This window comes from Bactrocera dorsalis, chromosome 4 (assembly GCF_023373825.1).
Source record: "Bactrocera dorsalis isolate Fly_Bdor chromosome 4, ASM2337382v1, whole genome shotgun sequence".
Lineage (NCBI taxonomy): Eukaryota > Metazoa > Arthropoda > Insecta > Diptera > Tephritidae > Bactrocera > Bactrocera dorsalis.
Window position 1 is genome coordinate 36,499,645 of NC_064306.1, and position 16,858 is coordinate 36,516,502.

At 38.6% G+C, this 16,858-nt stretch overlaps 1 protein-coding gene across 4 annotated transcripts in view; it reads right to left on the minus strand.

Moving 5' to 3' along the window:
- LOC105227235 (uncharacterized) overlaps positions 1 to 16,858 on the minus strand; it is a 128,890-nt gene that overhangs the window by 16,594 nt on the left and 95,438 nt on the right. The window contains exon 1 of one of the 4 annotated variants that reach the window (XM_011206477.4): positions 1,705 to 1,874. The exons of the other annotated variants lie outside the window; for them this stretch is intronic. The gene's annotated coding sequence lies outside the window, so the exon portion shown is untranslated. Of the gene's footprint in view, positions 1 to 1,704; positions 1,875 to 16,858 lie in introns of those variants that run through there. 4 annotated transcript variants of the gene reach the window in all.

The following is a 16,858-nucleotide window of genomic DNA, read 5'->3' on the forward strand; positions in this document are numbered from 1 at the left end:
GCATTCCGAAATTACATGCATCCAGTACTTTACCCTCGCCCCTCAAAAACAAGCCAACTTATCAGACGGGTGTTTCTGATGCAAAAATTAATTCAAAGGCCCATGCCACATAAGCAGAAAACCCAGACTCAGACAAAATATGAAGTCTGGGTCAACCTCAACAAACCCAACGTCTGGAATGTACTCATACGTCACTCGACCGCTAGGAATATTGTCCCAAAGGGTTTTGCATCTACACCTGACCCTATCATCTAGAAGCCTCCTGCTTTTTAGATATCCCTCCCTCTCTATATCATCATCGGAGATCCAGTCATCCTACAGCAATGACACACTCTAGCCCCTTTTTAACCTGAATGAAACAGCACCCGGTATGACAATCAGATCAAGAGTGAGTGCACCTAACAGTACCTGCATAGCACATAGACAAGCCTATGATGAACGGTGTGTTGAGTTGGGGTGAGACCCCAAGACAATCGTGGCTGCTACCCGCCATGAAGTAGCTCTATAAGTGGCACAGGCCACAAACAAGACACGATATATAGTCCGAACAGCACGACGTCCGAAACTCCAATCACTCTGCAAAATGTGCCGTATTTTGCCTACGGTTGCCTGCAGATGCTCCTTCACATTCGCCAAGGGTCAGTACAAATGGCCGCTTTGTCATAGTGGTCCGATTTAAACAATGCTTCCAAAGATTGCAACGATGCCTTGGATAATAATACTTGTATACGTATATGCTAAATTTCCTGCAGATATTTTGCCAAATAATAAGGACCCAGTTTTAATGGATCCGACACATAAACAGTTATTATGAGAAAAGGAAGGTCCAAACTTTCAGATAGATATCTCAGCTACTGAGGAACTATTGCGCGTATATACAAATGAGACTCAGGTAGTGAATCGATTCAGCCATATGTATGAATATTTATATATGATTATAATTTATAGGGTCTCTGGAGTTTCTTTCCATGTTCAGGGTATAGAAAAACAAAGAAAAATTAAATATAATTTGAAGTATGTTTGAAGGTTAAAAGGAGCTCCGTTCCTAAACAGTCAGCTCTACGTAAACGGAACGGACTCAGCTGTTTATATTATCAATGAAGCATTCCTCCAGTTAAGACGATTCATAATATTCATGGAATGTTAGGTTAGTCTCGAAGTCGGCTTGACAAGTTGGAAACTTAACTTTAAGCTTTTTTAAATTTAAGTGCCAATATGATTAACCTTTTTACTAGACTACTAGGCTACTTCTTGTCACTTTTAATATCAGCACTGACATCTTATTATACGCAAACAAACGTACAAACGTATGTACCTAACTGTATACTCGTCGTAGGCGCATCTTATCACGTGCTGGCGATTGTCTTCTTTCCGCCTGTCTTCTTGGTAGTTTATTACTACGTTGTATAAAAAGTAGCTACTATGGTGCCATTCTTTTTATTATTATTTCATTCTCCTGAAAGCTTCAGTGTGAGCGGTGAATTGCTGCCAACACTTATTCAACTGACGCGCGAACAAAAGCACTTTCTTCAAGAAACTTGACACTTATTGCAATTTACGAAGTCTCACTTTGTGTATGCACATAGCTATGTGTGTATGTAAATACATTTTTATTCGTTCTTAAATGCAAAAAACCCACAGAGAAAGCAGTTGGTTTGAGTTTAGCAGAAAATATATAAACGCAAGTAATTTGTGATCCCTTACCTCGTTGCTCGGAATGTTTAAGGCTTAATATAGTTAATGCAAATATCCGTTGCTAATTGACTAGCTCTATTCCTTTGAAAGTATGTATTTATTTAAATTCATTAATTTTTTTACTGACAATTTTTTTCATAGACGTCATTTGGTTTTTACAATTAGAATTGATGGGTAGTAATTTCGAAAACTACAGTGGCAGTGTTTTTAGATTGAAATTGATAATAAATATGTGAAACTTTTGCGAGTATATCACTTTGAGTACTTGTCATCTAAATCGGTTTATGAATTTAGTCCTATGAAATATGCGGCTTTTACTAACCCGGCGGGTAAGGAACCATAAAACCCTGCTCTCGAAAACTCATAACTTCGATTCATCAGATGTTGTCATCGTCCTTGCCTCTGCACTGTATAGCAGGACAGGGATAATGAGTGACTTATAGAATTTGTCTCAGTTCGTCAATAGAAAACTTCACTTCTCAATTGGCTACTCAGTTGGAAGTAGCACCGTTGGCAAGAGTTATTTTGCGTTGGATTTCGGGACTGATATTGTTGTTGGTATTACTCCTGGCTATAAGATAAACGAAATTACCTACGACTTCGGAGTTATGCCTGTCAACAGTGCCATGGGAGAAGACTAGAGTGAGGCGACTGTTTGTTTGATGACAGGAGATATTTTGTTTAGTACTCGTTCACTCCCAGACCTATTTTCTTCACTTCCTCATCTAGCCTGAAGAAAGCAGAAGTAACGGCGCGGATGTTGAGGCCAATGATCGGTGTAAACTAGCAATTATATAAAAGATTATGCCATCTCGATTAAGCTCTGCAGCTCGAATTAATTTCTCCAGCAGTAGATTGAAGAAGTCGCATGGTAGGGAGCCGTCTTGTCTGAAATCTGGTTTGGTATCAAACGGCTTGGAGAGGTCCTTCCCGAGCCTTTCTTATGTTTGCTGACGTGTGTTTTTTGCTGCAAAGAGGCGGGTTCGTATCTTGGCTGCAACAAGATAGTGGTCCGAGTCGATATTGGGACGTCATCTATCACAACGTGATCGATCTGGTCTGTGGCTCTCCGATCCTCAACCCATTTGTGGATGTTTCATCATGGAGCCTGATGTTACCGACCATTGTACCAAAGATACCTTCTCTGTCCACCCTGGTGGAACTTCGGTTTTGATTCGGATAGTGACTAGACCTAGTGAATGCTAAGACGCGAATCAAGCAGCTGGGCAGTGACAACTTCCCAATTAAGGGTCCGGAAATTTCAGGTGCCATGGTCATCATCAAATGGGGGGTATCTTATCCGAGGCTTTTGTTTCCTTTTCATTGCGGGCGATTTTTACGTGGGGGGTGCCAAACCCAGCACACAACCCTTGGGAGGGATGGTATCCCAAAAGATACTGGGTCTTAGACCGGAAGTCGTGAGCTGCTTCAGCCTTATATAAAAGAATCGTTTCTGTCCACTCCCAAGTGAATGACAATCAGAGAACGTCCCTCACTTGCGTGAACTTCTACATATGACTCCATCCTCCTATCTGAGTAGACACTGCATATAATAACATAATAAAAAATAACGGCACTTTTTTCGAATTTTCCTCGCGCTATGCATTGTAAACTTTTTAGCAGAATTTATGACATGACTAAATATAATTCTTCATTACATAGCACAGTATTCACATCATTTCTTAGATTCGATCAATAGTGTGATATCATTAAAATATTCGTCGCTAGTATAACAGTTTACCACATCAACTTTACTCTAGAACCCCTTTGAAGATAAAACCCTTTTAAATCAAAATTCAATCCTTTGAGTGTGGGTCTTCCAAAATGTAAATGAAAAGTCTACCTTTTTATATCTTCCAGTTTGTTAACTATGCATAAAATGCAAATTAGAACGCCCCTTAGCGTATACTTTAATTCATATCTGCCGCTTAATGGGTGCAACATTATGGACCTTTTCAGTTAACAGTGTGCTACTAACTTACAGCCTGAAAGGGCGCTAATGTGGCGACAGAACAAAAAATAAACGAGAAATTTAATCAAAGGCAAAGTATAATCTGGCACACTATCAGTCTTCCTTAAATGTTATGCTTTGTTCTATGTGTGTATGTATGTACGTATGGGCGCATATTCAAATGAACACTCTCAGATTTGGAAACATAAAGGGCATACTGATGTGAAAAGGTTTAACAAAACATGCAAAAATCTACCTCGACACCAATGAATGAATATTCTTGCAGAAAAAATATTTAAGCTTTTATACCGGAGACTGGCTTTCCCCACCAGTTGAGCAATCGAAGGACATGCGACCGGTCAAATGTCTAACAGATGAACAGATAAAATGGGGCAGACAGACTGGCAGACTTGTGCGTACAATTAAACAACTGTGGCCGACAGCGCAAATAAAAAAGTTGGCAATAAACTTAAATTGAATGTACAGATGTACGACAAGAAAACAGAAGCAACGAATAAAGAGAAGGAAAAAAGCGCAATATAAATTGTTGTAATCGTCGTTGACTACTCGTTTATACTAAATACTTATAAAAGAGTGGTGTAGTTTACTTATAAATGAATATCTGAAAAATCGGGTTATGTTTTAGTTGACTGGAGGTCATGATAATCCTTAGCTTGATATTAATCGGTTCAGTTATGGTCCGTTATTGGCCGTTCTGTAACAGTCGTGAAAATTTGAGATCGATATCTCAAAAGCTAGAGGACTAGTCCGCGTAAAATGGAAGTCGTGAGCTGCTTAAACCATGTATAAGAAAATGACTGCACCCTCCTTCACGACAAGAAGTGCCTTGCCGCAGTGGAGTCATCCCACTCGCGTCATGGCTCCAACGTGACTGTTGAAAGTCATAACTTCGAAGTCGTAGATAATGTCGTCTATCTTGGAACCAATATTAACAATAACGTCAGCCTCGAAATTCAACGCAGAATAACTCTTGCCAACATATGCTACTTCGGACTGAGTAGGCAATTGAGAAGTACAGTCCTCTGGATGATGACAACATCTGATGAGTCGACGTTACCAGTTTTCGAAAGAAAAGTTCTGCGGAAGATGTATGGTCCTTTGCGTTTTGGTAGCGGCGAATATCGCATTCGATGGAACGAATTAAGAACAACAGTTACGCTAGCTAAGTCATGCCGTCCGTAGGGGGGAAAACACTCCAGATCTTAAAATATTCGACGCAGTACCCGCCGAGGGAAGCAGAGAAAGAGGAATACTTCCACTCCATTGGAGAGATCAGATAGAAAAGGACTTTGCTGCACTTGGTACCTCGAATTGTCCCCAAACAGCGATTGGTGCACTGTTGTAAAGGACTAGTCGATTTAAAAACATTATTGGCCTTTGCAGGCAAGAAAACAAAAAAGTCCGGGGGGGGCCCATAGGGGCTGTAGGGCGGTTGCGGAAGCGTTGGGATGCCGGCCTTGGTTAGGCGGTGTGAGCCGGGCGTTGTCGTGGTGCAACTTCCAATTGGCTGCTATGTCTTTTCGGCTTGCACCACTCACAGAACGCTCTCTACGGAATCCAGTAGGCGCACGCACGCTCCGGAGTACCGTCGCGACGGAAGAAAATCAGTCCTATTACTTTTCGGAAACACCCTGTAGCTGCATTAAGGCAGCTCATTTTCATGCTATAAAAGCAGCTTTGAAATCGACGAAGAGGTGGTGCAAGTCGCTCTTCTTTTCACGGGTCTTATTCAAGATTTGGCGCAAGCCTAAAGTCAAATCACGCAATACGCTCGATAGGAGTATTCTATCGAGTTCTAGTCTATACTGTAATCTAACACATTATACTCGGCTTACTTATGATCGGCAAAGCTAGTTAAGAACCATTTCGAATTTTTCGAATATTTTTGGAGAAGCTACTTATTCAATTTTATCTTTTTAATATTTGTAGATCCAAGAAATTTATATCTCTGTGCTTTTAAAATATTTTTAATTTCAAAAAACTTTATAAAATATTCTATACAAATTATTGCATCCTTAATGCACACACAGGTGTAACAAAAAGGTTTTCGGCTACGAAATATATGTGCTGTCGACTTTGTTCAGCTTTATCTGCGTATTTGCTTGTGGTCGCCTAATCCAATTAGAACTTTTACGATTGTTGTTCAACTGGACATGTCCAATTGTAAACAAAATACGCCTTTTTGTTGTGACCCCTTTTTCTTTAAGCTTCCACATGCTGCGCCTTCTAACTTCTGATTCACTAGACGTATTTGCATTTTGTATTTGTCACAATACACATAAAGCTTTTCAATAACCTTCGTTATCCTTTCAACGTTTCAAATGCGTCACAATCACATTTCCAATTTAGGTCAACAAAAATTTCGAAATAAAATTGTTTGCTTTTTATTTAGTTTAAGCTCCAACAAATTATTGCCCTGCTAATGCTAGCTGATTTGACAGCAAATTAATTATTTATACATACATATATTTAAACTTTTTGTTTGAGCACCTTATCGAGCTGTTATCGGCAAACGCAGACGATTTCGTAGCCTATACTCAGGCGCACATTTATCATTTCCGCCTGCTCGCATTCACACTGGCAGCACAGCGCGGCAGCCAAGTCAAATTAATACTTAACTCATTTATTTCATTGCTTCGCACGAAATTACGCCACATTATCAGCAGTCAGTTTAATTACTTTTCCCATTATTACGCTTAATTTCAACGCCATCCGCCGATTGCCAAGCGACGAGCGAAAATCTTTACAACCGAATCGCCAATAAAAACGTTTCGCACATCTTCGCAGCTGGGGAATGTGTGTGTGTGTTGTAAATTTAAGCAATTTGGGATAATTCAGTAAAGGTGGCGGGGAGGTTTGGGTCACGAGTACCAAGTGGAGCGGCTTCATTAAGCGCGGTGGAGGAAATGTCGTTGTCTTGACGGATGCAAAATATTTATCGCGCAGATGAGACATTTCGCCTAACTTCCTAAAGTTACAAACTCATTAATAATTTCAATTGTGAAGGTTAACTGTGAAACTGAATTTCTATAGAAATATATTAGTCTTAGATATTGCATAATTTCAAATATTCCAGGCGGAAAAGGTTTTGGCATTGACTGTTTGAGTGCTGAAGCAATGGAATAAGTCAGCATCATATTTGCGTAGAATAATGAACTTTATAAATCTTCATTAGGTTAAGATAACACTACAGGGGTTTTCCGGAAAGTAATAGGACTGATTTTCTTCCGCCACGACTGTACTTCGGAGCACCAGGCCTTTTTGGAAGGCCGGGAAGAGTTCGCTGAAGAAGACCAGAAGAATGAGTAAATTTAAAGTGAAAACGATGCTCATCGTCTTTTTGACCTCAAAGGCATCGTCCACCATGAATTTATTCCTCCTGGACAAACCATCAACGCCAAGTTTTACGTGGAAGCCCTCAAGAGACTCAAACCACGAATCAATCGGATCCGATATGACATTGCGACCGATTGGAAGTTGCACCATGACAACACAACGCTTTTTTTATGAACTAACTAAGGCCGGCATCCCAACGCTTCTACAGCCGCCCTACAACCCAGATGTGGCCCCTCGGACTTTTTTTTGTTTCCTTGCCAAGTAGCATGCACCTCGGTTCCCAAGGCCATTACAGAGAATGCCTTCCGTGACGTCTTCAATGCTTGGAAATAGCGCTGGCAGCGCTGCATCGACGCAGAAGGAGCCTATTTTGAAAGTTTTTCAAGAATTGTTACAATTGGTTCAATATTTTTTTTTAAATCGACTCAGTCGTATTACTTTCCAGACAAACACTGCAATCTATACATGTAACTCCAAGTTTTTATTTGGAAATATTACTCCGGCATTGCTAAGTTGGTAAGGTGAGAAGGTAAAAGACGAACCGGCCTTAAAAATGGATGTGATTTACGGTTTTAAAAAACAATTAGTCATATAAATATGTAAGATGTGTTTTGAGTACGAAATTTCCATAATTAGATCCTACAAAACTAAGTGACTTCCTCAGTTGTGTGAATAGTTCAACGCATCTATACACAGCAGCTGCGCTGGCTAAGTCATGCTGTCCGGATGGATGAGGACACTCCAGCTTTGAAGGTATTCGATTCACAATCCGCAGGTGGAAGTAGAGAAGGAGGAAGACATCTACTTCGTTAGAGAGATCAAGTAGAGAAGAACTTTGGAATCTCGAAAAAGAAGCGACTGACGCGCTGTTTTTAACTCGGCTGTAAGCGATGTTTACGCCAGTAAAGAAGAAGAAGAATATAAAAAATAGGTTATTTTCCTTTTCTACAAAATCTATGAAACGAGATTTTTTTCAAGTATTAAGAAACGGATATGAAGATAGTGATAGTATTAAGGACTTGTCCAACTTATTACAAACATTTGCATCGTTTGCTAATAGACACCTGTTCCATAAGGAAATAATATAATTAATTTATTCCTATGGCTAGAAAAATTACGCACTTTTCAGTGGCGTGTTGGCAACTTAATTTTATTCCTTACATTAACACCGTTTTCTGTTTTTATTATGAAATCAGCCATTTTATGCAAATTATTTCCCAGAAGTTGCCAACATATCCATTTACTCGATTTCCTTAGTCGACAATCTGTCACTGGGGCATTGCTACGCACACACACATATATACACAACCACACAGACAGGCAGTCAAGAGCCTATATGTATGTGAAAATAAATAAGTTCATTACTTTTCATTTATGTCGCTCATCATTGCCACCACAAAGCGGGTTATCGCGCACCTGCCATTGCCAATTTACCAATGACTGCAGCTGTCACATCCTGCTGCACCGTCAACAACCACCAGCGCCCGCAACACCACCGCACCATTGTTGGCTGTCATCTCCGGCAACTGTTTGTTTATTGCATTTATAAGATAGGAATAAAATTAATTACATTCGCTGCCAACGTGTAGTTTTTGCCGCGTTTTCATGCTCACGTATTTGGCTGGCGCTTTTAAGGTATCTCCGGCGTTATCTCTCCCCCTCTCACTCCGCCGTTGGCATTGTTCGATGTATAAAAGGACCGCAGTGGCTCGAAGCACTTAGCTCGAAGCTGGTTCGAAGTCTTTTGAGTAAACGTGTAGATATATATCTATTTACGCCTCGGCCAGTGGTGAGGACGAGTGGACGAGTCGCTCTTCAGGTATGATGTGCTGTGTTAAAATTAAATGTGAACCTTTATGAAAGCCTCATCGACGTTAATTGTTTTTTATTGGCTGCCAACACCAATTACAAAGACCAGTTCAGAGAGAGTACAGGCGGGTGTAGCGACAGCAAGAACTTTGTGTATAGGCTTCTTATAGAGAAAGCAGTTTTCTTGCCTCAACGCTTTTGGCACAATTGTACAACCACTTGAAGACAAATGCTCCTTTCTTATGAGTGAATTGGACGATAAGGAGATGGTGATAAATTAATATTGAGCTTTTTTTGTTTTATTGTGACAATAAAATTGATTTATTTTTAATTGATTAGAGAAGACTTTTTGCGTATTTTTGCCAATGGTTCCGCTTAGATCGAAGGTGAGCAACTATTTTTTATTACAGCATTGCTTAATGCTTAGATACCCACGAAAGTATCGAGTTTCGACACAAGTTTACCTCCGAACTATTTTTCTCTTTCGATTAATTCTCTGCTATGTGTATCCTATTATGAAGTCAGTCGACTGTCAGGGAGTGTCTTAAAACTGGAAACCTTCAATTTCTTAAAACCAGGACGTCTTTTTAAAATATATTAAGACTGAGTCCCGATATGGAAGAGGCATATTGTGATTCCAAGCCCTTCAAAGTTAGATTAAACCTTCGTGTATGAAAAAAGCACTCTGAACCCAAAACAAATTTGCTAAATCGATTACTTCCGATTCAAGCTAGTCCGATTGAATGGCTCCGCCCTTAGTATAGTTCACTAGGAAACATAGAACTCCAGAAGTTATACCACCATTAATAAAAAGCTTTCATGTAAACCAAATGGCATAAACCACTGCATAGTGATGAAATGAATGAGGACTAAAGCCTCCAATAGCTCATTTGCTCACACAGTAGTTGTAAGGCCGGCAATGACATTCGTTGTTTTATGGTGGCTAATATGAAAAATTAATACGCGGTAGGATGTATGGAAATTATAAAAGGAGCAGGTAGTATAAGCATCAGTGGAGCTTTAGAACAACACCAAAGTCAAGCACTTCACGTAATTTTTAATTTACTGCCAACAGACATATTCTGTAAGAAACCTGGCAGCGAAGTCAGGCTTTAGACTGAGGGAGTCCTCCTATCAGTAACCTGTAATAAGAGAAAGATACTTGCTTAGTAAGTTCAAGTTTCTACCATACTCAATACCACGAGCTTTCATAATCCTATAAAACTGAACTTAAATTCGGTTGAAACTACATAATCGAGTGGGAGGTAGTGACTTTTCAGAAATTAGATTCCAGAATAACCTACCGTCTACAAGACCACTTCAGTGGCTTAAAAGCGGAGAGTACTGCAATTAATGAAAGACTTCTTGTTCTGGCTCTTTGCCTTTTTGTGCCCACAAAAAGGATTATAATTATATATACAGATAGACAAGCGACTTTGAAATCACTAGAATATATTAGGGTTTAGTCAAAGATAGTGAAATAAAGCCTTGATTTCTTAATAGATCTAACATTCTATTTCACTGGGTTCCAGGACATAGTGATACTTCTGATAACTGAGCAGTATATGAGTTAGCCAGAGGTGGCGTCTGCTCTACAATTAGGCACCGGAAAAAGGGAATGTATAAGCCTCTTACTACTTATTGATATTTAACCGACAAACTCGTTATAAATATAGCTGAGTCTGAGTGGAGTTAATCCCTAACTTGCTCAACAACTAGGCAAGCATGACATGAATTGAATAAGAGTTATATTAAAATTCAAAAGGAATGTTATAAGAACTCTAACAGGTCATTGTCTAATTTTGAGAAATGCCAACCGACCGAGAACACCATGTAATGATTGTTGTATTGTGTTAAGAGGTAGATGAAGATAAGCTTGTAAAATATCTTCTGTGCGAATGCAAGGCTAAATATAATTAATTGCAATTATCGGATGAGGGTTTCTTGACGGAGTTTCGGATGTTAGACGAACAAAAAGAACTATTTTTTTATTATTTTCTTCAGAAGCAAGGGTGGGCTCAGAGAGGACAAAATAGAAGTAGGGAATTTTAGTCAGTTGATTTCACAATGAGTCTGCTAAATGGATATTTTATGTATAACAATTAGAAAAATCTTTTTTAGACTAAAAGTTAAAATTATATATTTTATTGGAAATTTTTAAAAATCGTGAATTGATTACACATTTAAGGCCCACTCAAAGTTTTATTTGAATGAAAATGTAACTATTATTCATTCACATAGTGAATATGAGCATGAATAGTTAATTCTGCATTAATTTAAATTCAATTCCATTCTTTCAGTACTTAATTCAATTTTACACACAAAACCAATTATTTATGTGTCCAATCATTGTAATGTAACAAATGTACTCAACATGTCAGAACAAAAAATGCACAATTTGCATAATTTCATAATCGATGGCTAAATAAATTGCATGACTAATTTCACAGATTAAATTTAAATTTATCAACAACACAATGAAATTGCGTATAAATTATGCATTCACCACTCAAGTGGCATTCAAACCAATGTAAATAAATGTGCGTACGTATATAAATGTGTCAAATATATGTTTTCTTATTATTATCCTGTATTTATGTGCATAAATATTCTCAATATAGAAATTTGAATAAAATATACATATCCGCTAGGAAACTGTTTTAAGCTGTGAAACACTGTACATAATTAACTTTTTATTTAATATGGCAGGAGTAACTAACGGGTGATCCGGGAAGGTACTTTTTCAATAGCCTTGTTTTGACAGATCATGCGTGAGTTGCGTCAAGCTGTCATATTATTTTTGTTCAGTAATATTTGGCCATTCATCATGGAAAGACTTACGCCTGAACAAAGTTTACAAATCGTTCCACTTTATTACGAAAGCTCAGGTTCTGTAAAGAAAATATAGCAGCCGTAGCTGAGCGTGTACACAAGGACCGTAAAGAGTCCATTGAGTCAATGGATTTATTGAAAGAACACTTTGGTGACCAGATAACTTCACGTTTTTGCCGCCGGTCGGTTGTCCGCCAAGACCGTGTGATATCACACCATTAGATTTTTTCCTGTGAGGATATGTAAAGTCTACAGTCTATGTGGACAATCCCACCTCGATTCATGTGTCTTGGAGCAAAAAAATCACGCGTGTCATTCGCTATTTACCATTCGAAAGGATCGAACGAGCCATCGAAAATTGGACTCAATGGGTGGATAATCTGAGACGTAGCCGGGGGGAACATTTCAAGGAGATAATATTCAAAAAAATTGATGCCAAAGAATGTTCTAGCGAATTATAATACAAATTCTCTATTAAATTTAATTTTCTGTATATTTTCTTTAAAAAAGTAGGGGACATCGAAATGGAAAATATCATTTTAATATAATTGTATATGTTAATGAGACAGTGTCCAGTTTGGAAACCTCTCATTGCGATGATGTGAACATTGTTAAGAGCTTGCAGTTCAGTGGATCTTTTAAGTTTCACTCTGGGCCAAGTGCTTGTTGCTTACCAATGCTTGCTGAACTCCCAGCCTGTGAACTGTGAAGATAGAGGAATCCCTCTTCGTTCCCATCCTGAAGGAATTTGGGTGAAGGTGACCTTCTTTAAGGCTAATATAATTACAATTTCCAACGATACCGCTGTGACCAGACACACAAACAAGTTGAATATAAAAGTAGCGCGATGCTATTGCTAGTGAGGCCATACACTCCTTAACTAGCTTCAAACTCACTGTCAGCGAGCTCAAGGCCTGTATAACAGCTTGGCTATCGGAATGAATGCACAGCTCCCTAAAAGAAGCTGCACTTCGGAGAGATGTAACTGCTGCTATCTTGAATGAAAATATTTGTAAGTTACTATTCACAAAAATATCCACGGTTGCAACTCCGAAACTATTTGCCAGTTAAATTTCACGCTTTCAGAGAATATTTCCAAGTATATTGTAAAACTTAAGTTTTTATATTCCATTCCAGAGGCCTTATTACAGATGTGTGTTTGCTAAATAACCTTGTAGGCGGTTATTAACCTTCGCAACTGAATCATCGATCGAACAACACAATGCTTTGTGAATATCAAATGGTGATCATTAAAAGAGATTTAACGATTGACCTCCCGTGAAACTACACACTCACGCACTACATGTGACATAAACACGAGTGTCCTGGTTACTGCAGCACATTATGGGGAAAACATATGATAAAGCACTTATAAAGTTTTATTGCAGCGCAAGACTGCACTACTTAAATGCATGCTCAGTTAAGTTCAAAGCAGCCATTATTGCAATGAGTGGCGATTGGCGTTGTCAACCTTTTCGAAGCAGTTTCCAGCAATAACGAAATAAGCTGCAATTCGAACTTTTTAGTTATCGCTAATAATGCTGTAACGACCATACACCATTTAACCTTCACCATCGTACTTTTAAAAGGTTATTGATTCATTAATATGTCTGCTTTACACTGATGGCTTCTGCTTCGTTATGGCAACAGCTTGCAGTACATTTCTAGTGCATCAAGTGGTGTGTGTATTATGATAACTTTAGATGAAGATTGGCAAGTGACAACTGTGCACTTGGTTTCAGGTTTTTTTTCATATTATGAACAATAAACATATATAGCGTCATCTAAAATGAAAAATAGCGTAACATCACTTTTCATAAGTTTCCCCATAAATTTGAGTTTTGGCTATTGGTTATATTATTGGTTAGTTGCACTTGCATAAAATATTTCCCCCTCCGAATGTTTAAAATTCCGCTCAAAATTATTATTTGCATATTATAAAAGCGCGTTGACTAGAGTATGAATGTATTTAAAAAGCACTATGCCATTAAAAGTGTTTTCCCCGAGGCACTGATGCACACGCTGTCGCTGGCAGAAGCGAACGAAAGTATTTGCAACAAATTCGACATTTCTCAGAAGCAATAATAATCGAACAAGTGAGATGGAAAAATAGTTTACTAAAGTGTAGCTGGTTGCCTGTTCTGCCTCACATACTTATAGAAATGTACCAACGCATGCACACATTCTCGTACAAGAGCTGGCGTGCTACAGGTCGTATACGTAATTTTTTCACGTTTTTGACGGAAATGAACCAAACGAGCGCAAGATTGATAGCCGTGAGCCATGAGACCATATGAACTTGATGCAAAGCCAAATCATGATTTGAGTTTGCGTTTAATTTCGCTAAGCAAACACATACCTACATGAGTATACACATACACACAGTCGCACCCGTTTGACGCTGAAATGACTTGGAGGCGTAAGGCCCGCGGCCAGATTCAAATTGACATTTATGCTGCGTGAATTTGCTGCTTCACTACCTCCGTCAGCTGCGTTCAAGCGTTTCACAAGCAATTCGCTACTTCCTACTTGTTGCTCTTGTTGCAGCTAATATTCATTGCTGTGACAATTCCGTAGTATGCTTAACCATTATTATAATGTACGTATATATATATTTTTGGCATACAATGATTTTTTTCTAATCGATTTCTATTTAAAACATTTAAGGATTTTTGCCGCAAGCATTATTTGTCTTGCTGATTTTGTTTTTAAACCGACAGGTATGCTGGGAGTTGCACAAAGCGCTGATTAGTGAATAGTGACTTTCAATCAGCCAATTGACAGTGATGCTCAAGACCTGAATCGAAGCGGGATTGTCCGCACAGACCTAAGACTTGATATAACCCCAAAGGAAAAGTCTACCGGTGTGATATTACACGATCTTGGTGCCCAGTCGATCGGCTCAAAAGGTGAAATCATCTGCTCACCGAAGTATTCTCTCAATAAATCCATTGATTGATGCGATGTGAGATCAGGAGCTTAAATTTGAGGCATCAAATAGTCGGTGATCATGGCGTTCTTGTTATAGCGGCAGAAATCTGCCGAGTTGACAGCTCTTTGCCAAATAAAAAATCCAGACCCATTCAGGTAAAGCGCGATAACGGTCGCCATTGACGTTTACGTTCTCACCGGCATCATTTTTGAAAAAGTATGTACCGAAGATTCCATCGGCCCACAAACCACACCAAACTATTTTTTATTCTGGATGTACTGACATCTCTTGAATCTTTTCTGGTTGCTCTTCGTTCTAATTATAGAAATTTTGTTTGTTTACATACCCATTGAGTCATCCTCATTGCTGAACAAAATTTGACTCGAAAACGTTGGATCTTCTTGGAATTTTTCAAGAGCCCATAGTACAAAGCGCCGTAGCTTGGAAAGGACGAGCGGTTTCAGTTCTTGCAAGCTATATTTTCTACGCTTTTAATTTCAGATCTCGACGTAAAATGCTCCAACTCGTTCCATAGGTCAGTCCGAGTTGCTGCGAACGGCGCCGAACCAACTCTCCATGGTCTTCGTGTACAATCTATGGCTGCTATATTTTTTTCACCAAGTGCTAGTCTCTTCGGTCGAATATTAAAAAAAATAATGAATGCTGGGTCTCAAAATGGGTGATGGTGTTGCGAATAGTACCCTCAGTAGGCTGCTTATGTTGACAATAACTTGAGCGAAGCGCGCGAACAAATTCTTTGCAGAACGTGAACTTTCGTAATAAAGTTTAAAGATTTGTAAACGTTGCTCAGGCGTGAGTCTTTCCATGATGAAATGCCAAACAATACTGAACAAAAATAACAAGAAAGTTTGACACGACTCAGGTGTGATCTGCCAAAAAAGGATATTGAAAAAAGTACATCTACTTGGATCACCTCTTATAATTTCGATGATAATCAAGAGCTACTTATTCCAATTATCGTTGTAGCTAATACTTAATCTTGTATCTAAAAAAAAAAGAAAATGAAAAGCATAACAAGTCTAAAGGAAATAGCAAAAAGTAAGAACTGAGATGTCATAACCACAAAAATATAAATTACGCTGCCAAGTAGCCATTGAAAATTGTTGAACATTTGCAAATGACCGAAAAATTGCTATGAAAACACGCAGACCGCAAAGAAAGTAAAGCAAAAGTGGGGCTGCAAAAGAGCAGGAAAGTGAGAAACCTTTGTAGTTTATGATCAGCAGACAGCAATTTTCTTTTCGTTTTTTTCGTTTCGAAGTAGCTACAAATAGAAATACGTACTGGCAAAATAGAGCGATGCATAGCGGTAAAATTAAGAAAATAGCCAAGACAAGCAAAAATGAAGGCATTAAGAGCGAACCTTGCTTGTTGAGTAGCATTAATAATAGTGTGTTGCCGTTGTCGTTGCTGTTTTTGTTGCTAGTTGCGGAGCAATGTAGCAGAAAATTTGCGTTTCAGGCAAAAAGCGAATTGAACAAAATTTACAAGCAACTTCATTAGAAGTAGCCCGAGGGGGCGTGCACTGCGAAATATAAAAGCGCGAGCAAGAACAGAAGATGCTGGAGAATTTACGGTACGAAATAAGTTAAGGGGGATTTTAGTGCCGCTATATAAAATAAATAAAATCGCTTTAGGTCGGGCCTTAAATGCACAAAAACCTGGATATGAGTGATGTGTTATGGCTACTTAGGTTTAAATTTACCAAACCCTCGACCTAAAAAATTAACCGCAAAAATCTCCATCAAATCAATCTATTTAACTTTTATAGTTGACTTGAGGGCAGATAATACAAAATAAAAGAAACGGCTCTGACATGAATTCGATGAAAACAACTCGAAATAAGTAAAAAGTGTACCAAGATCAGAATTTATTGGATCAGACATATGTATAAAGAAGTAGGCAGATTCTTTTACACACTTCACAGTTGCCTCTGATACTGAGCTAAACCCTTTGAAATCTCAACTCTTAACAATAATGGGCTTCACTCTTGTGCGGATCGTTAGTAATAATAATATCTTCTAAATAGTTTGCCGAGCATCTACTGCCTACTAATATCGGTTTTTTCAATAGGATGCTAAACCGATAGAGACTGCAAACGTCGTCATATTTTTTCCAGCTCTTTTGACATTTCTCTTCAGTAAGGTTTGTCATTTTGTCATGATACGATCTACCAATGAGTCGAAATTATATATATTTATTGCCAAAATTCAGAGTTAGTCATATCAACAATTGAGAGTCTAGTAGAAAAATTTGAATCC